The sequence below is a fragment of the Tenrec ecaudatus genome, chromosome 2, assembly GCF_050624435.1.
Source record: "Tenrec ecaudatus isolate mTenEca1 chromosome 2, mTenEca1.hap1, whole genome shotgun sequence".
Taxonomy (NCBI): domain Eukaryota; kingdom Metazoa; phylum Chordata; class Mammalia; order Afrosoricida; family Tenrecidae; genus Tenrec; species Tenrec ecaudatus.
Genome location: NC_134531.1, coordinates 149,656,314 through 149,677,458, shown reverse-complemented (window position 1 = coordinate 149,677,458; position 21,145 = coordinate 149,656,314). Strand labels below are relative to the sequence as shown.

The 21,145-nt window shown below is 46.6% G+C and overlaps 1 protein-coding gene and 1 pseudogene across 3 annotated transcripts in view; both read right to left on the bottom strand.

The window, feature by feature from the left end:
* The window catches only part of ARHGAP26 (Rho GTPase activating protein 26), a 522,575-nt gene that overhangs the window by 427,080 nt on the left and 74,350 nt on the right, over window positions 1-21,145 (bottom strand). The window lies entirely within an intron of this gene.
* On the bottom strand, window positions 1,888-9,780 carry LOC142438870 (homeobox protein NANOG-like; annotated as a pseudogene).

Sequence of the window (21,145 nt, the reverse complement as noted above, 5' to 3'; positions counted from 1 at the left end):
GAATTGAGTATCAGGATGCAAAGGTTCAAGCCCAAAACCATTTTTGCTTCACAAAGGGCCCGCTGTAGGCAGGGTGTTCCACACATGCTCGCCTTGGCACCATCCACACACCCTGGATTTGCACATGATCTCTCTCATAGCTTATGTGGACTGCGTCAGCCCTTGGCTCAGGAATCCCCTAACAGTGAGAATCGGACTCCAGAAAACAAAGAGAAAAATGGGTGGAAGCAAAAGAGGAAAATGGGATCAGGAAGGTCACAGTGTCACACAAAATATCTACTTGAAACACACTTTTCCTTGGTGTGTTAGTCTGGGTAGACTAGAGAAACAAATTCATCAACTCTCATGTATATAGGAAAGAGCTTATATACAAGAGCAGTAGAATATTGAGAAAACCCCCTATCCCAGTCCAGATCAAATCCATAAGTCTGATATTAGCCCATGTGTCTGATACCAGTCTATAAAGTCCTCTTCAGACTCACAAAATACATGCAATGATGCCAAATGCAGGACTATCACAGGCCAGTGGGTGCAAAGTCTTGTGATCCAGTGGCAGTAGAAGCATCCCAGTGCTGGCAGGGATCTCTACGTGGCTTCTCCAGTTCCCAGGGCACGGGGTCTATCAGCATAGTGCCATGTGTCTTGTCAGTAGAGCAGTCTCAGGGAGTGAGCAGAGAGAGAAAGTGTCTCCCGTCTCCAAAAAGGAAAATACAGAGTTCCCAGAATTCTCAGGAGAATACATACAGAGTGGGCAGTAGAGAATAGTACTTACAGAGATCTCATTGGCGAAGATCTGATTGAAAGACTAGACTCCACCCCTTCACTTTTAATCCTCTCAAGACCCAAATTGACACCAGATTGTGTAACCATGACACTTGGCATAGGGCCCTCGTGTAAATGACCCTTGGGAGAGAGAAGGCTAAGCAGTCCTATAATCTATTAGCGTCAGCAATAGATGGGCTCAGGGAGTATCTGAATCATAATCCAGCTAAAACCAAGGCTAGTCTCTAGAGAAACTTACAGTGTAACAGCAGGTGACTGAGAAGGCTGGACTCCTGCAGCGGAACTAAGCAATCCCAGATCTCCCTGTGAGCAGAAGTTAGCTTCTCCCACTGAAGCTCAGAACATGTCTGTCCCCTTCCACCAGCCAAAGCTGTGCCATAATCAGGCAATGAGATTCCATTCCATTCAACAAATATACCAACCTGAGTATCAGCCAAGGCACCTAATTTTACCACAAAAACTGCATTAAAAAGGTGCCAGAAAACTCAGCTTATACAGGAGTATATATGGTATATTGAGTCCTTTCCAGGTGACAGGCTTTTTTATGGTAAAATGGATTTTTTATTTGTTTGTACCAATATTTGTAAGTCAGCCAGTGATATTGGTACTGTTACTACCATGAAGCAGTAAAATACAAAATAGCAGAATACAAATGAGAAACAAGCTAGGGTTTATAATTAAAACAGAGCAAAAGGGTGGAGGAAATCAATGAAGCGCCTTATAGCTTAACCTTCTCCCACCCCTAAATTGTCTAGTAAGATGACTCCCAAATCCTGTACATTACAAATAATGCTTCACCACACATCGTTCCACTTTTAGGTCCCATTATTGAGGCTAGATCCTAAAAATAGTCAAGGTAGTATTCTATATAGTTATTTATAGGCAGAGACATAGCGTGTCATGCCGTGCAGGGCAACCACGGTAAAGCGTCATATTATTGAATCTTCGGTTGAATAGCAACCACAATCTTCACCCTGCCCCTCTCCACCCCTCCCAACACAGTAGGAACAAGGAAAACCAGGTTATCATGGGAGGAGAGTTCTAAAACAAGAAATCCTACCAAAAAAAGGAAGTCACATAGTCATTGCCCAGATGGGCCTGAGGCTAAATGTCTGTCTTCATACAATCTTCAGATTGTAAAAAGAAACGTAAAGTTTGTACGGCTTCCCAATCGCAGAGAGAAGCTTGCTGGAACTGGGGCAGCAGAAATTCTTTTCCACAGTTCTGGAATGGGTTGTTCCAGGCCTCGTTATTCCAGGCTTGGGCGCACCACGACCGCTATTCCACATCTGGCTGCTGTTCCAGCTCTGACTGCCCCACGGGGAAGGTTTCCGGAAGGACGGCATCCTTGGCGGTAGGAGGCACAGACGTCCAGGTATTCTGTAGGTGCAGAGACCTTCCGAGTCACACCACGGTTATTCTTGGACCAGTTGGTGGTTTTCTGCCCCCTCTTACATTTCATTCTCTGGTTCCAGAACCAGCTCTTCACCTGTTTGTAGCTCAGGTTCAGGACTTCGGAAAGTTCTTGCATCTGCTGGAGGCTGAGGTGTTTCTGTTCCTGAAGCCAGTCTTTGAGTATACACAGCAGCGTCTGAGAGAGCACAGTTCGGACCTTCTGTTTCTTGCCCCTTCCTCGCTGGGTCCTGCTCTGCAGAGGCGGGCAGGTGGACTTCGGGACTGGGGGAAGAGTGCGGGCCCTGCTGCAGCAGCAGGCCCACGGAGGAAGGAACAGGAGACTCGGCCGTCTCTGAGCAGGGGCCTCAGCAGGTGACATTTGCGAGGCTGTGTAATTTTCTTTAGCCTCCAAAATGGTAGTTACTGGCGAAGAGTTTCTAGAATCGGAAGCTTCGGGAAGGCTTTGGGGAGAAGTTACATCCACTCATGTTGCTGAGGAAAAAACCCAAACAAAACAACAACAGAACCAAAGCCCTAAATTGTGTAGCAGCAGGAAATGAACAGCCCAATCCAAGGGGGCAAAAAGATTTGGAGTCTCAGCGAGAGGCATTATTAAAGGGCCAGACAAACCCAACCCAGCCTCCACCCTCATGAGGTTTACACAGTGCCCAATTCTTTTTTTTTTCAAAGCCATGTATTTAATTTTTTTTACAAACAACCTATCACCTTCAAAGTATTATCCGTTACACTTAATACACTTGTCAAGTTTGCAATTCTATTCTTGGAAACATTTTTCAAACTCATCTATTTGGATGGCTGACAGCACCTCCCTCATTTTTTTCTTCACCTCTCTACATCATCAAATTGCTGTCCTTTCATGGCCCTCTCCATTCTCAGAAACAGAAAAGACGCACGGCGCGAGGTCAGGTGAGTAAGGTGTATGGAGCAAGAGAGGCATGATGGGGTTTTTTCCCCAAAACTGGCGCACTGAGATGGCTGTTGAGCAGGTGCACTGTGTGGTGGCAAAACTAGTCCCCCATCTGCCATAAATCAGGCCTTTATGGTCACACATTGTTATGCAATCTTTTTAGAACCTCTAAATACAAAGCTTGATTAACAGTCTGACCTAGTGGAACAAACTCAAAATGCACTATCCCCCTCAGGTGAGCTGGGAGGGATAAGAGGAAAAAAGGGAAGCTAGGAAGCTAGCGCAGTTGACCAGCCCAGTTCCTATCGCTCCGCATTTGCCCTTGCTCTTCTCTGTACCAGCATGCTTTGCTTTTCCAACTTCAATTGTCCACATAACCCAAGTCTTCCAGGAAGTCCTCCCCAATGCTGTACAAGCCTGTCTGCTGCCGCTCCTTCCACCCATCTAAAAGCAGTACTACTTCTTTCACCTGAACCTTTTCATGCCACCTAACTTGTATCAAGGAGCACTGGTGGCGTAGTGGTTACACGTTGGGCTGCGATCTGCATGGTTGACAGTTTAAACCCACTAGCAGCTCCCTGGAAGAAAGACTTGGTTTTCTCCTCCCATAAAGAGTTCCTGACTCAGAAACCCACAGTGGGTTGCAATGAGTCAGCGAGTTTGGTTTTTAGCTCGTATCTCTGTAGAATGGCACTTAAAATATCATCATCCTTTGCAATGTCATTATTTGAGCCAGAGGCAGCTTCCCCAAGATAGGGTTTCTAGACCTTCCATACAAGGAGTTAAGAATACCTAACAATAATGAACAAGCAGCAGCCATGGCTGCTGAGTACATTCTGACTCACAGCAAGCCTACAGGATGGGTTTCCAAGTTTCTAAAGCTATAATGTTTACAAAAGCAGAGTACCGATCATTCTCCTGGGGAGCGGCTAGTGGTGGATTCAAACTACTGACCTGTCAGTTAGTAGGCAAATACTTAACCACATTGCATTAGCAGAGCTCCTAAAAATAGCCACCATTCTCAAGTTTTTACTGTGTGCCAGGAGGTGCTGTGACATTTACTAACAATGCCTTGTTTAACCTTCAAAATCTCCGTGAGACAAGCACAGTTATTACCATTTCCCAGATGAGAAATCAGGTCAGAAAGGCTGAGTTCTGAGTCCACAGACAGTGAAGGACAAAGTTGAGATGATCACTCTGGCCATCTCGTCCTAGGAAAAAACTCCAAGCAAACTCACTGCCATGGAGTCAATTCTGACTAATACCAAGCCAAGAGGGCAGAGTGGAATGTCCCTGTGCCCCTCAACCCCTTTGGGTTTCCAAGGCTATAAATCTTTAAGGGGGCGGACATCCTCATCTTTCTTCCTCGGAAGGTCTAATGCACTCAAACCGCTGACTATGTGGTCAGCAGTTCAAGAAGCAGCTCACGGGTCACCAGGGCTCCCTTTCCTGACACTGGTTGTTGTTGGGTGCCATCGAGTCAGTACCGACTCATGGTGGCCCTGTGACAGGAGAGCAAAACACTGCCCGGTCCTGTGCCACCCTCACAGCTGGCCTTCCGTTTGAGAATACTGTTGCAGCCACTGTTAATCCATCTTGTTGAGGGCCTTCTTCCTTTTCATTGGCTCTCCACTTTACCCAGCATGCTGTCCCCCTGATAACAAGCCCAGAGAGCGTGAGACGAAGTCTCACCATCTTCGCGCTGAGGACCATCTGGTTGTCCTTCTTCCAAGACATACTTGTTGCCTGTTATGGCACTCCACGGGACTCTCAATCATCTTCACCATCACCAAAATTCATATGCACTGATCCTTTTTTGGGCCTTCCTTATTCAATGTCCACCTTTCACATGCATAATGAGGCCACTGAAAGTACCATGGCTTCAGTCAGGTACATCTTAGTCCTGGCTTTTCGATACTTGAAAGAAGTCTTGTGCAGCAGATTTCCCTAATGCAGGGAGTCATTTGATCTCTTGGCTACTGCTTCCATGAGCGCTGACTGTGGATCCCAGCAAGACGAAATCCTTGATAACTTCTAACGTTCTGCCCACTCGCCTTTCTCAGTTCCCTACTTGCCTCACTGAGGAGTTTTGAGACAATACATGAAAAATGCTGTGCACATAGGCGGTTTCTAGGTCTCTACTGTTCCCACTGTAACCTCCACGTAGGGAGATTTATTCATTAAGTGTATGCTTTGAACATATTAATTGACAGATAATGAATGAATAAAGAAAATAAGAAAAAGGTAAAGGAATCTGCTAAGTTACCAAAAGCCAAATAAGGACATGTCTTGTATGGCCCTCCATGCCCACATACATACACAGAGATCCCTAACGTCTCTGAGAGGCAGCCTTCCCCTGGCGGTTGGCAGAAAGAGAGCACCGGAAGCCACAGCAGGGGCATGCGCAGGAGTGACGCAGCCCATCCCAGAAGCAGCAGGTCCAGTTTGGCAGCCCTCGTTAAGGCAAAATCCCCACTGAAGGGAAATCTCATCCAAATCTTCTTTGCCTCTGGCATTAACTGTTCTCTGGGACGATGGGGAGAAGGTCAAAGAGACTAATCCTCAAGCGGACCTGAAATTCTGGCTCCCCGTGCCTCACCAAAGGAAGCCAGTGCACGGAAATACATGTGGCGCACCCTGCGCTCTCGGATTCCGTGGTGACTGTTCTCTCCTCACACGTGTACCTCCAGCTCCACCTGAGCTCAGGCCCTATGCCAGCTAAGTGGATTTGGACCGTGAGTCTTCCGATCAGTAAACTCAGACAGTGTCAGCGCCACTCTCACTGCAGAGCTGACAGGACTCCACAGAGAACAAACTGGGCCCCTGTCTGGCACATGGCACGCACCCAGTGCGCGTTAGCTGCAACTGTGCAACAGGCTGCGGGCTGCCATGACGCTGTGGCGGAACAGACGGACCTCAGTGTCGCAGCACACTGTTCTTCCAGCATGCAGTGCTTGGTCCTGTGCATTCCAAGCACAGGAATTCATGGGACCCGGGAGGCACACCAAATACACCTTGATTGACATGAGCAGCAAGACCTTGCACTGTATTTAGTCTCAGAGGAGAAAGAAGGCACAGTCCGTGGGGAGACCAAAACCGGGACTTGCAAACAGGGACATGGAAGAGCAGGAAGGAATCTGACCGGCTACTGACAAGCCAGGAACTGTGCTGGTGGCAAGTCCAGGCTTGGAGGAAAGCAGAGGCCGGTCCCTGTGGGGACTCATGAGTTCATCTGTCATGGAAAGAGACCTGCACTATTGCCAAAATACAGTGCACAAGGCCACGTTGCACACCCTGCTGCGGCAAAGAGCAGCCAGGGTCCTGAAAGCTGGAGAGCAGCCATACAGGAGGTGCCTGTTGGTGTCTCCCTGACCGAAGCAGAATGCAGGGAAGCAAGTATAAGGTTCAAAAAAGCAATTCACCCAAAGAACTAACGGACATCGTGAAGCACAGCCTCTACTAGTCTGAGACCAGGGGGAGCAGGCGGTGCCCAGTTACCTCTACTGACAGCTTTGATCAGGATCGCTGGAGACATTCCTGGACCGAGTGGGAGAAAAATAAAGAGCATGATTCAAAATCTTAAAAAATACTAGACTTAGTGATATACTAGAGCCTGGTAGAACCCGCAAGAAGATAGCCCTTAGAAACCCTTCGAACCTGGGGCAGACCCACCCCTGGCGCTACCTCTTAGCCAAGCAATCAATGGGTCTAGAGGGCAAAGCCTGCCACCAGGAGGAACTGGCTCCAGGGACCAAAGAGCCACATGAGACCTGGAGGCGGTGTTTGCCCAAGAGCAAAATTCGGAGGACAGGATGGGGCATGTGAGGGGGACAAATGGAAGAGCAGCCCCTGGGAGAAAGTGGGATTGTACCTAACGTCACAGCACAAAATAAGACATTTACATCAACTCCCACCCAAGTCACAATGGAATAGTCAACACATAAATAAATGAATATGAGACACCTGGGCGCCATCACAACCAGTCTCAGCCTGTGGACATCCAGCAGGCCTGAGGCGGGCTTGCTTGCTCGCTTGCTTTGGTGGGTTTCAGTGTTCAGACACTGGTAGGTCTTCTGTAAGCAGAAGCGTCTTCCTTTTCTAAAGATACCTGTCTGCGGCTCAGCCCAGAGAAGACCATCCACAGCACATAACAAAGACCGTATCTGCGGATGCCTGGCCCCCAGGAGGAAAGGCATTTCCTTTGCCCAGCAGCAAAGGGCATGAAGTTACCATTTGACCCCTAGGAAGGCTCTCTCTGGGAAACAAACAGCATGGGGCAGGGCAGTCCAGTGACTGGAGCCAGACTTGGCCTTCTCCTGCCTCTGCCCTGTACTTAACCTCTCTGAGACTCAGTTTGATAGGTGCATTTTGCATCAGAATGGACTAGATGGCTGTGAGTTTGGACTGTGGAAAGGTGGGGGGCGGGGGGGGGGTGGTAACAATACCTCTCTCCTAGCTTTCCCCTCATTCAGAGCAGAAAGAATGAGTGCGAGGCACCTAGGACAGTTCCTGGCACTGAGCTGCGGCTTTGTCATTCCTGAAATCCCAGTTTCTGCTGCTCCCTCCCCTCTGGTCTCTCTCAGTTCAGAAATAACGCATCCCAGAAAGAAAAGAGGCTCATTTTCTCGGTCCCCCACCCCCCACCCCCTCCAGCAGCTTCTCAAGGACATTCCTAGGGGTCTGCTCTGGGCCCAGAAATCTGAAGACAGCTTGTTGGCGACAGCAGGGCAAGAGAAGGAATCGCTGAAAGCTCCTCCCGGGACTTGCCTCCACTGAGGATCCCCAGGGAGCCAAGGGAGATAGGAAACAGTCCCTGAAGAAAGGAGGCTACAGATGGCCCATGGGGTTCTTTCCCTGGGGTTCCCTGCTGAGGAGCTTTACAAGGCTCTGAGCCCTCTGAAGTTGTGGATAAATCTTGGGGTGAGTGCATTTTTATGGGACAAAAGCCATCATTCTCATCAGTTTTTCAGCATCTTAAAGAAGCCCCCAAAGGGGGGGGGGTGTCACTTCAAGATTGCTGACATCTTCAGGGAAAATAAGAATGTTTGGGAGGAACATGATAATAAAGCAAACATTATGACACTAGCCAGGGTCTTCATCATACATCATTATCTCACGTCACCACAACAGTTAAGAGAGATGGCTACCAGCCCCAGGTAAGGACACTGAAACTCAGAGGGGTGCGCGACCTCCCCAAGTCCCATGACCAGCAAATAGCTGAAGCAGGCCTCCACCCGAGAATGCCTGAGGTCAAAGCGCACACTCCTCCTCACACACCAGGTGTTGCCTCCTCCCATCCCACCTGAGGGACAGGGAGCCAAGGGTGGCAGAGACAGAGTTCAGAACCTAACTTACAGTATGATGTGCTTTCCGTCACCCCCGTCCTGCCCAGGCCACCACACAGCTGATACCAAGCAAAGTTCCAGCCATCAGGAAGAGCATAAAGCCTGACCTGGGACATCAGCACTGCACCCCTTCATCCCCTCCAGTACAGTCCCATTTGAATATTACCGAGATAAAATAGATGAAACGTGCAAAGCACTTCAGTTTGTCAGATGCGTCTGGTTAAGAAAACGAATGGCCAGATTTAAGGTCATTATTACAGTGAAATGGCATGTCCTAGAGATCAGAGGCCTGGGGGCACTGTCAGGTAAACATTGGACTGCTAACCTCAAAGTCAGTGGTTCACGCCCACCAGCTGCTCCTCAGGAGAAAGATGAGGCTATCTACTGCCATCAGGATTGCAGCCTCAGACACCCTAGATGGGGTCGCTGTGACTCAATGACAGTGGGCTTAGAGATCAGAGGAACCATCTGAGTTTGATGCACCCCAGTGTTTCAAGGAACCCATGTCCCGACGTCCCTGAATTCCCAGAAGATGCTTGACAGAGAGGCCCTCAGTTGGCTCCCATGAGCAATCACGCTCTCCCCCCAGCTGCATGCTTGGGAAGCCAGCAGGGCAGCAGCCAGCAAGACTTGGGAGCATGCCTGGGTCACAGTGCCAACTCCCTGACATCATCTGAGGTGCTGAGAAGTCCTGGAAACCTCAGCGTAGTTACAGGAGGGAGGGATTATTCAGGACAAGCCTCTGGAGACAGACATAAACCAGAAAAATAAAGATAAGACATTGGATAGGTGCCCCTCTGAGCCAGATATGCCACCAGACAAAAGGCCTGGGTTCTGTTGAACTAGGATTAGGGGGAACCAAGGTTTGTAGAACTTTCTGACCCAAAGTCTTTCCCCAGCTCTCAGGAAACACAGCTAATCAATGTGATTCTTTTCAAAGGATCATGTTGATGAGTTTTTTTTCCCTACTCTTCACAAATATACCACTCTCATACAATCTAATAATTCTCTACATATGAAACAATGAACAAAAATGAGTTTATCTTATTGAACCATGATGCTATGTCCTAAGCCTTTCATATATATCATTTCATCGAATACTAAAAAAGGAAACTGACATCCACATTTTACAGATGAGAAATTGGCCACTAAGAAACACAGTAGCCTGCCCAAGATCATAGGACTGGCAGGTGGCAAAGACAGATTTCTAAATCCCATGCTCTTAACTACTATAAAGTTTTTAATCAAATGGTAAGTTCTGCCCCTGAGACCTCATGGCATCCTTGTCTCCTAGTCTCCCGGAGATGTACTGCCGTGGTTGGCTACCATCGCGTCTGTACAGCCAAAGTCAAGGTTCCCGGGCCCGGCCAGCATCATGCTTGTTGGCACGTCTAAGCCCACTATTGCAATTACAGTGTCATCTCATCTGACTTGGATTCCCTTCATCTTTACTGATCTTCTACTTTGGGGTGAACTTATTCCACTCTATTCTCCAAAAGGTATCTTGTGCTGGGTAACACTAGCCCAAGCAGAAGCACAAGCGGCAGAGGCACAAGTGAGATGCAGTACACTCAAGGTGAGACTATAAACAGGGGAAGGGAAGAGAGGATGTGACCACAGGCCTACTGGCCCACAAACTGACATACCTCAAACTCTCCCCATTCTTCACAAAGAACAATTCTGATTTACTGAGGAGAAAAATCCTTCTCGGGAGACAGTAATTCTTGGGCGGTTAGCAGACCATCTGTAGAATAATGAAAGGAGGCCAGAAGAATGCAGAGGATGTATCGCATGGAAAACCAACAACAAAAACAACCACACACAACACCCTGCAAGCATTCTCCATTAGGTTTCCCAGAGCAAGTCATGACTTTGGAACCAACCCATTAACACAAATCAAAGTAATCGGAACCACATGTTCCCAGTGGCAGCCCTTTCCCCCTTGAAGGAACTGTGCAATACTCTACAAGGCCACCTCACTCCAAGAATGCCCGCCAGACCGCAAGGCTTGCAGGGCTCTGACCAGACCAGCAAAAGCCTATGAGCCTCACACCGAGAGTGGAGATCACGAAGACAGGTAAGGCGAGGTAGAAACGACGGACGTGGGAATTTTTACAACAGGCCGTCTCTTTGGAGAGGAACTTTTTCTCTCGAAGGATTCTTGTTCTTAGAAGTCCTCTTTCAGCACAGCTCAGCACGCTGCTGCTTTGCTTGCCTCGCCCTCTTCCATTAGCCATCTCCTCTTCTCCAGCCAGAGGGAGCTATCTCTTGGCAACTACCCTCCCACGAATAGAGGCGCCAAGATGAAGTCAGACTTTTCTCGTCGCTTGCTTCCTAACCCTCCAGAGGCAAGTCTTAAGCAGAGCCAAGAAATCAGACCTGGTGCTCTCAGGCTCAGGACTTCTGCGGAGGGGCCTCACTGACCACCAATGAGTGCATCGCCCTAGATGACATCAGCCAGGCATCTTCCGGCTCCGAGCTAATCTCTCCTCAATCCCTGTGTAAGCATGGCAGCAATGACGGCCTTTGCGTCTTCCAGAGATGCAGCCCAATGCATCTGCCAGCCTCGGAGTCTGGCTTAACCACCATGGTGATTAGGACCTGGGGTCACCTCCGCAGCGCCTTCCTTGAACGTCTAAAGTCAGTTCCTCCTAAATAACTTTTACTTTGCTGAGCTTTCTTTTACAATCTGTAGTTAACTCTGTCTAGTTACTTTCTTTTTTTCTCTTTCTCCATAAGGACCCTGTGTTTGCTGCTGTACCCTCAGCCCTCAGAAGCTGATGTGTAATACACACACACTACATATGACTGTCTGGACGGGACAAGATGGCAGAAGAGAAATTGCATAAAGGTCCCATGGACCTTTAAATGGCGAGAGACAACCACATATTACTAACTTCCCACCAAAACCTCTTAAATGTGCAGTTTTCATCATTTTATAAAATCTCTTGCTATATCTTTTTACATTTTCAGTCCTGGGTGTGAAAATTAATTCCATGTGCTTACTATCTACTGTCTGAATATAATATAATCCTAAACTACTTCTATTGAACCTCTTTGGAGGGGAGAGGGGTGAGGGAGAACTGGTAGAGTGGACATTGAAGGGGGTGGCTAGCCCAGCTACCATTCTAGGGTTTTGTGAACAAGTCTGGGTGCGCCCTACTGTTCCCTGGTCATTTCTTCTCAGCTTACAAATGGAATGCATGCAAGGAGACCCCGGCGACATGTCCTCTCGGAAGACTATGTGTTGTCCAACTCAGCTCAAATGATATCAACTACCACCCAACACAGGGTCTCCGCCATTGTTTATCCGGTGATGGTGACAGTGGTATAACTCCTAGTGACCTCACACACAAAGGAACAAGACACAGCCTGGGTCTGCGCCATCCCCATGATTGAGGGTGGATCAAGCCAATATATTCTATACAGGGTTCATGGGCTGATTTTTGGAAGTAGATTGTCAGGCCTGTCCTTCTAGGCCGTCTCATTCTGGAATCTCCACTGAAACTTGTCCAGCATCGGAGCAAGCCACAAGCCTCCCCTGGCAGACAAGCTGTGGCTGCCCAGGAGGTACGCTGGCTGGGAACTGAAGCTGGGTCCAAGCATGGGAGATGACCACCACTGCCCCATGCATTTAGCTAGCTCCTCTAAACCTAACCGAAAGTCTTGCCCATTTACCTGTTTCTCTGTTTACTTCATGTACTTGTTTTTCTGTCTTCTCCCGGGAATCTAAGAGTGGGACTTTGTCTTGTTCACAGCCCTTAGACCATTTTAAGCTCAATTAAACAATGATAAAAGTGGGTTCAGGTTGACTATGTGCTCTGCAAGGCTGCCTAGGCTTCTGGACAGAGACTAAGAGGTCTGTTTCCTCCTAAGGACAAAGTAATCATCGATGGACTACTCCGCCATGATGAGGGAAGGCTTTGCTGGCCACTCCCCACCAGAGAATCACATAGCTCTGAGAAGCTCGATTTAGGTTCCACCCCAAAGCTGTTTAAAGCTAGGCTTTTTCACATCTGCAAATTCATAAATTACAATGAGGATAAACAGACTTAATAAACCATTTCCTCTCTGAATGAGTTTATTTATCAAGAGTAGAGTGAACATGTTGTAGATGATGTATTGTAACAACAGCAGTGAGTTATATTTTCCAAAGACAGTGCCTCCAATCTATCCCATCCCATCGGCTCTTCTACCAATGAAATGCTGACATGCCCCCCATTGAGCAATGGGGTCTATGTTCCTTCTCTTACTTGAAAATATGCAGAACACTGCTGCCATGTTGACTCAAAAAGGGGGGTAGTATTGGAAAATAAAGATTTTTTTTTAAGTAAAGGGATTATTAGTAGGGAAAAAAAGTGGGCGGGGGTGAGGGGGTATGGAGCTGTGTGACTGTAGAGGCTAAGTGAGAAAAAGCAATCGGGCATCTACCTGGTGTGCTCGCTCTCCCTCATGCACTCCTTGAAGGTGTGTTTCTTACTGAGAGCTTCAAGCAGGTTCAAATCAGTTCAATGATGGTCAGTGGCATGAAATCAAAGCAGATTTGAATTTGTAAAATGTGTATAGGCAATAATAATACCTGGAATTAGAAAAACTACAGGTCAAAGCTCTGGACTGGAGACTCAGAAGACTAGTGAGCCCTTTCAGGAGCCTGGTGGAAGGGAATGGACTGCTGCCAGGACTGTGAAGAGCAACATTCAGAGCGCTGTAGTCTGCCACCATCTTTGAGTAGGGTGCCGCTCAAGAGAGTGGCGTTGCCGTGCAATGCACGTGCCCACCTTTCACAAAGTCACGTCTGTCCCAGTTTCACTTCATCAACTATGGATGAACCAAAGAGAACTAAAGTCTTGTTTGGGGGTTTTAAACCACCTGGTAAGAAACCTGAACATTTCTAACAATAAAATACTCCTTCAGTGAACTGAATATTCCTTTCGCTACCCTGACGGCACACCATGCTGGAGAAACCAGAGAGGGAGTCCCAGTAGTTCCCTACACTTTAGTCTTCCCAGCCCAGACGCAAATACGTAAGTAACATTTCAGAGGACTCCAGGTCCCGAGCCTCCGGTCAGTGCTGCCACCCCAGACTGTAGAGTAGCAAGGACAATGAATGTCGCTGTGCTTTTTAAGCTAACTTTTGGAATGCCTTGCTCTGGAGCAACACAGATTACAGTCCCTTACCTGTAAGGCCTAGGTAGTCTCAGATCAGCTCAACATCTAAAGCCTCAAAATGTTTTTGTAGTAACCTCCAAATGTTTAGGGTCAAGGAATATCATAAAAACAAGCAGCAGAAAAAATTGGGAAACGACACAGTGCACAGAGCTCCTCTCCAGCTCTATGGTCTTTGGACTCCCTGCACTTTCAAGAAGCTGAGTCTGGCTCCCCAGAGTCAGCTGTCTCTTTCTACTGTTGTGACCCATTTCATTTTCATAAGCAGACATCCAAAGTGAGATGGTTCACCTTTTGAACAAATTTTTTTCTACCAGCATGTTCACTCTCAGGAAAGCCTCACGCCAGATATTTTTTGTTGTGAATAAGTCTTGTCTTGGGAAGAACATGTCAGTTGAACCTGGAGAGAGATGCTTTTAATAAGCAAAGCCCTTTAGTTTCAATACATATTAACTTAACAGGAATATATGTACTATGCCACATGAGTTTCAGCATTATACAACCACCGATTCAAATGCCAGTGATGCCGTTGACTAGCTATGTGACCTTGGGTAAGTTACTTACCTTTTCTGTGTATCAGTTTACTCTGTAAGAGAAACAATAATAACCCTCAAAGGGGTGTTGTGAGAATTAAACCGGGCGCATCTAACGGGCTGTGTGCCAGGCACTGTTGTAAAAGCCTGAAGATGTTCAGACACACACACACACACACACACACACACACACACGGTGACCACTCCATTGACATCCTCCTTGTTACCATCATTAAATTAGGGGTTGTTCCTACAGCAGAGTAATGATCTTCATAACATAAGCTACCTGAGTCTCAAGCTCATATAAACATGTGACAGGTAAGAATCAGAGGAGGTTGCTAGAATGGGGCTCCTTGGCTACGTGTCCAGAAATGCTAACTCAGTAAGTCTAGGGGGTATCCAGGAATGTTTTGCTCTGTTTTTTTGTTTTGTTTTTAAACCAGCTTTCTCATTCACTTCCATCCTGGTGAATCCAGGAAACACTTCCCTAAAGATGCTGATGTGCACATATCTAGAATCGGTGGTGATGTCCAAAAAGGAGCAGAGACGACCAGCCAGGAGTGTCTGGGCTCTGACCTCAACTTCTCCCCCAACTACAGATTTGACAAACCATATAACTTCTCCCAGTCTCCATTCCTCATCAACTTACATAATCCCACAGATGTCTCCTTTTCCAAAGTTGATCCTCTAGACTGTCGACTGGCAACATGTCCCTGGGGCCATCATGGTTTGTAAACTGATAACAACCAAAGCAAGGGGTCTCATGGATTCAGCTTCCCACTCTGTGGAAGACACTACCCTGGATGTCTGATTTATTGACTCATTGCCAATTTGCACAGCATACTTGAAGGGCAGGCATTTTAACACAAGATGAGGACACTGCCTCAGAGAGGTTCTCCCATCTGCCTGAGGTGACACAGCCAGAAGTGACAGTTCTTGGCTCAAACCTGTGTTCTGAAAATAGCAGGCCCTGGACCATTTAGCCATAAAGTTCATTTTCTTCGCATTTCTTTGTATTCAATTAAGAGCTAGGGATAATAAACTCTTGGCTATATGCAATTGAAATGAGAATCAAAGCCAATGAAAGGCCACCTCCCAGTCAGGATGCCATAATTGACTGCTGCAGACTGATCAATGTTTTACCCCCCAACATTTCACACCTACACCCACTCAACCCGTGCCCTGCAAATAACCCTTTCAGGGAAAAGGATATCTCTACATACTATAGTGAAATTAAATATGCAAACATTATTCTTTCATTCAGATTCCATCTGAAACTATTTGAGGCACAAAAATTACTTGAATGAATTGGGGTTTTAACTAGATAAAGGTTATACACTGAGCTTTCAACGCAGAGCTTCTCATAAACGACAGTGCTTGAGAAGGAACAGGAGAAACCAGGGGCCTGACAAACATGCAATTCTTTGGTTTCGTGAAGCACCCACGAGCAAGAATCCGTGGAGCAGAAAGGGAGAGATGTGGGCCCGGGTGGGCACCGCACACCTCAAAAAGCAGGTCTTGGCATCATCACCTGAGCACTGAGAGAAAGAAGGCACCAGGTGAGGATCATAGATTAAGCATGAGGAGAGGCAAGGCAAAAGAGGGAAGCAGGGAAGTGACCATGAAGCACCGAGGCTGCTCTGTGGGAGAGGGCAAACAGCAGATCTCCCCTCCCTTTCTTAATTCCTCTCCTGGGAAGAACAGAACTTTCCGACAGAGTATCCTGGGCTGAGCTTAAAAGATACAATGGGAAAGTTTCCCATGACTCTACCCTTTTGTTTTCTCTTGCCAAGCAACTTAAAGAGAACCTAATCCGGGGCCCCTTGTGCCTCCAAACCTCATTACTTCATCCAAGGGGTTCAAAGGCGAGTGGAAAGAGGACAAATAGGAGCAGGAGAAAGAGCATGAACTACATACAGCAGGTTCCAGGAAATGGATTTTACACACTAAACTGTTTGGGTTTCCAAATGTGTGCTGTGAGAGATTTGAAGAGCATTTGAAAAACACATGGTACAGGGGAAGCTGCACAGTACAAAGCACAGGACTGGAAACCAGGAGAACTTGAGTTCTGATCAAAGAACCGCCTGGGATAATTCCAACTGCACTGTCTTCCTCCAGTGTACGCATCTGCGGCAAAGGGCAATACTAAGCTCCCAGAATGCTCTGATAGAGTAAACGAACTCACGTACACAATATATTGGACAGGCTATCGGACCCTAAGTTGCTCTATTTTGGGAAAGGAGGAAAGCCAAAAAAAAATAAGCCAGAAAATCGCACTTATATTTATTTGCACAGCATCTACTCGTGTGGGAAGAGTGGGGACTGGAGCAACCCTGCAGTTCTATTCCAATAGTCAATATCCTAAATAAACCACAAACAACTTACCCAGGAAACCAAAGGCCTTCTAAGCCTCCCTCCTCACAAAAAATAATAAACTCACTGCTACTGAATCTACTCTGACTCATAATGACCCTATAGAACACGGTAGACTTCCCTTGTAAGTTTCTGGGGCTATAAATCTTTACTGGAGTAGAAGCCTGTCTTTCTCCCTTGGCTGGTGGTTTCAAACCTCTGACCTTGAGGTGATCAGCCCAATGAGAAACCCACTATGCCCCCAGGGTTTCTTAAAGGCCTTCTAGATGTTTCAAAATAGCCACTGATGTCAAGCCGAATCATGGCAATGACATTGGAAAGAAGACATGAGAATCTCGAATTCATATGAAGCCTGAAACAGAAAAAAGAGTTAGAGGTGGGCTAATGAACTGACCCCAAGTAAGATTTAGCTCCTGCAGCATACTGGCTACTGACCCCAAGGTCAGCAGTTCAAAACCACCAGCTGCTTTGAAGGAAAACCATGAGGCTTTCTACTCCCATAAAGAGTTAGTCTCAGAAACGCACACAGCCCATTTTACCTTGCGCCACAGGGCCAATCTGAGTCAGTTTAGTTTGGGTTACAGATGGTAAGATCTCGGTGTGGCACAAACAGTTTGCAATCATCTATCAACTTTTGGCAGCTCAAACCCTCCAGAGGTACCACAAAAGCAAGGCCTGGCAATCTGTTCCCGTGACGATTATAACAGAGAAACCCCCTGGAACAGTTCTACTCTGTAACACAAGAGGTTGCCTTGAGTCAGAAGCAACTCAGTGGTAATAACTAGTTGGGGTTTTGTTTTGTTTTGTTCTTTACTGATTAGATAAAATTCAAATATTGGGAGGATGGGAAAAGTCTTTAAAGGTAAGCTATAAATGATTTATGTGGCTGGTTCAGCAGAGAGGGGGGGAAAATATCTGAAAGAAGCCCATTCCTGGCTTCTGAGGGAAAGGATTAATCCTGGATGAAATGAGAAGCCAAAGCCCCAGAGAGATCATTAACCAAATGAACCAGAGGCTGGGCATAGCCAGTTCTGAGGCCCTGCGACTCCATCACTGTCGGAGATGCCTGGCAAGTCAGGCAGCTGGGAAAAAAAACGAACAGCTGGGGAGGGACAGGGGCCTGTGGAAATCCTGTCTTTGCTCTAATACAACCCAGACACAGAGTCAACAAGTCCATGTTTGCAAGGATTCCCTTCCCCACAGAACAGTGGTTCTCAACCTTCCTAATGCTGCGACCCTTTTAATACAGTTCCTCATGTTGTCGTGACCCCCCTCCCAACCATAAAATTATTTTCACTGCTGCTTCATAACTGTAATTTTGCTACTGTTATGAATCAGGCGACCCCTGTGAAAGGGTCGTTCAACCCCCAAAGGGGGTCGTGACCCACAGGTTGAGAACTGCTGACCTAGAGGGACAAAGCACTGTACAGCATCCAGCTCAATGCCATCTCTGAACATGAAAAAATGATCCAAGAAGGCCTTCCCCTTGCTAGGATCATTACCAAATCAAGTCCAAAATGCCTCTTGGCTCAGTTCTAAAAAGATGCCTGGGCAAAAGACAAGTCAGAGAAAACCCAAAATTTAATCACTCTTGCTGAAATAAATCAGTGGGTATTCTTAATGAGTCAGAGGCTTCTTAAGCAAACAGCCTTCATATTACCTGCATATCCTTGTGTTAAAGATGCCAGGGCCAGGGTTCAAAACATGAGGGCGGCCCCAAATACTGGCATACACTGGAATTCTACAGTCAGCAGATGAGAGGAAAGGTTTCTGTACCATGAATCCCACTTCTTTGATGATTCAAGGGACAATGTGCTGTGAACTCCTGGATATCCTGCTCTTGGAAGAGAATTAACTTTCTATCACTTCATGAGATAAGCTGAAGCCATTTCAAGCAATGAAAGAAATGTCAAGAAAAACAATATATTTAGGGGAAAAAATCAAACTTTGAAGGATAAAAGAAGGAAGCACGTCTTCCTTTCAGATTCAAACCTCTTCACTGATATCACCAGCAATGGCAAAATACCAAGGGTACTGCCAGAGGACCTGTCAAAAAGAGCTCAAGCCACCAGGAAAGCCAGAGAGCTCCACAATCATCTTGGGCTGTGTAGTGGCACTAGCACTCCGGGTGGTGGTGTAGACTGTTCAGCCACTCCGAACACCGTGCATCTCCTTGTGACTCTGCTATTCCACCCACCCAGACTCCAGCTAACTGTCATCACGTTACTGCTGACTCGTACCCACCCTGTGGGGTCAGGATAGACCTGCCTGTGAGTTCCCAAGACCCTAACTCTTTACAGGAGTAGAAAGCCCCGCCTGTCTCCCACAGAGCCGCTGGTGGTTTCGAACTGCTGACCTTTCGGATGGGAGCCCAAGGCATAACTGCTACGTACCCCTCCTAAGGAAGTGTATATATCTCTACTCCCTTGAATTTGGTGGACATGGTGACTTGCTTTAGCAAATAGAATGTGCCGGAAGTGACACTGCAAATTCCAGAACCTAGTCTTGAAGAGGTCATCAAGCTTCCACCTTGGCCCCTTTTGGACCACTACCCTGAGACTGCCACAGCGTGGAGAAGACTAGGATGAAAGCCCACATGGGAGAGGCCCTGCTGTCCAGGGGGAGCCTTGCCCGGATACAGCTGTGTAAACGAGCCCAGCAGAAGCCCAGAGAGCTGCCCAGCCAATCCACTGCATGGCAAGAAATAAAACTATCAGTTTCCATCTAGAAAGTTTGAGGTGTTTTATTATGTATGCAGCAACAAATAAATGAAGCAGGTAGATTAGCTGGGGTTTACTTAACTTAAAAAAATTGTCCTAAACAAACAACAAAAAAAACCACCACCCCAAACTCAATTATAGGTCAACATCTAGAGGCCTGGAGCTCTGGAATAGTTTAGGAGCAATGAAGTAGAGATGGGAAAGGACTCCAGGGGATACTCAGAATTTTTATCTTCTGGCCAGAGTAGTGATTACATAGGTGTGTTCACTTGGTGAACGTTTATCAAGCTGTACACTTGTGAACAATTACGATCTTCTAGATATAAGAACTTTTTTTGAAGGTTTAAAACAAGCCTCTCCTGGCAATCTATCATTGAGGGAAAAGTGATGTGTGGCTAAAAGAAACAAAGCTTTCATGCTCAAATAAAAAATTTTTTTATCAACTGACCAAAATGTCCTCCCATAAGCACACACATCGAACACATACAAAAGCACTATACAAATCGAACATCACACTAAGCATGCACATATTTCTTCTTGCCAAACTCTCGAGATGGTCTCATGAAATGTAGTCACTTACTTAATATGGCCCTTCTAATCATACTCCCTTTTGTGATAGCTTATCCGTTAGGTCTCTATGTCAGTGGATATGACCCCATCTTGGAGGGAAGTTCGCTGGTACAGGATCCAGGTGGGATGTATTCAGAGTCTCACATTAGTAGAGGGTGTGACTCAAGTCTCCACCTTTTGCTTCGTGGGGGTGTGGTCTAATGAAAGACAAAATCACACACCTCCATATAAGAACAAGCCATCCCAGAAGCAGGTACACAAAGGGAAATCTCAGGGACATCAGAAGATGGGCCACTTAGTAGAGCATGTTCGAGACCTTTATCTGAAGTGGTGGCAGCCAAGACGGAGCATGCGAGGCTGCAGCCTGGAGACCCCGGGGCAGAACGGAGGAGCAGCACTGAGACGATGCTGCCGTGAGGCTGAGCTGCGGCTCTATCCTCACTGTTTACTGATCCTGACTTGTGGCAATCTGTTAACTTCCCGAACAAACCCTTCCTTGAGTGTGAGGGTTGTCTGTGAGTTCTGCATGGCCCTTGCAACAGTGCCATGGGCGGAGCTGTTGATGTCAGAAGAGTTCAGGAAGGATGGAGCTTAGAGGCACATGTGACCTCTGCCTTATGGCGAAAGGGAAGACAGAGGAGGTCACGATGGTGCCCACACTGTCTACGCCTCTCAGAACCTAAAAATACTTTTCAGTAGTGCTCTCGGTTCAATACTTTTAGATGCTGGTTTGGAAGCCTCGTGTTTCAGAAAACAAAATAAAATAAGTAATGAAAAAGAAGCATCATAGTTGTTTCACATTGGGAGATTAGATAAGGGAATTATTACACTTACAAAGTATAAATGTACACAAAACATTAACAATGACATCTATGTGTCATATATATATATATATATATATATATATATATATATATATATATATATATATATATATATATATAGAGAGAGAGAGAGAGAGAGAGAGAGAGAGAGAGAGAGAGAGAGAGAGAGAGAGAGAAAGTTCTTCCTCTGGGGTGGGATTATGAGTGTCTTTCTTCCCACTTCTTGACAATTTTCAGTGGTTTTCAAGTGTTCCGCAAGGTGCAAGCACTTTTCACTTTAATAGAGTAAAAATCAGGGGAAATGTGAACTGAAGACACACACGCATATACATACATTCCTACATATCCCTAAGATATACAATTAACAGTATACTGAAGAAGCTCCAAACAGTATGTGGGAAATTGTATGAAAATGATCTGGAATTTTTCCGTGAACTTTTTGAATCCTTCATGCATTTTTATTTTACTATCCTTTTGCCAAGGAGCCTTAGTGTCACATTAGGTTATT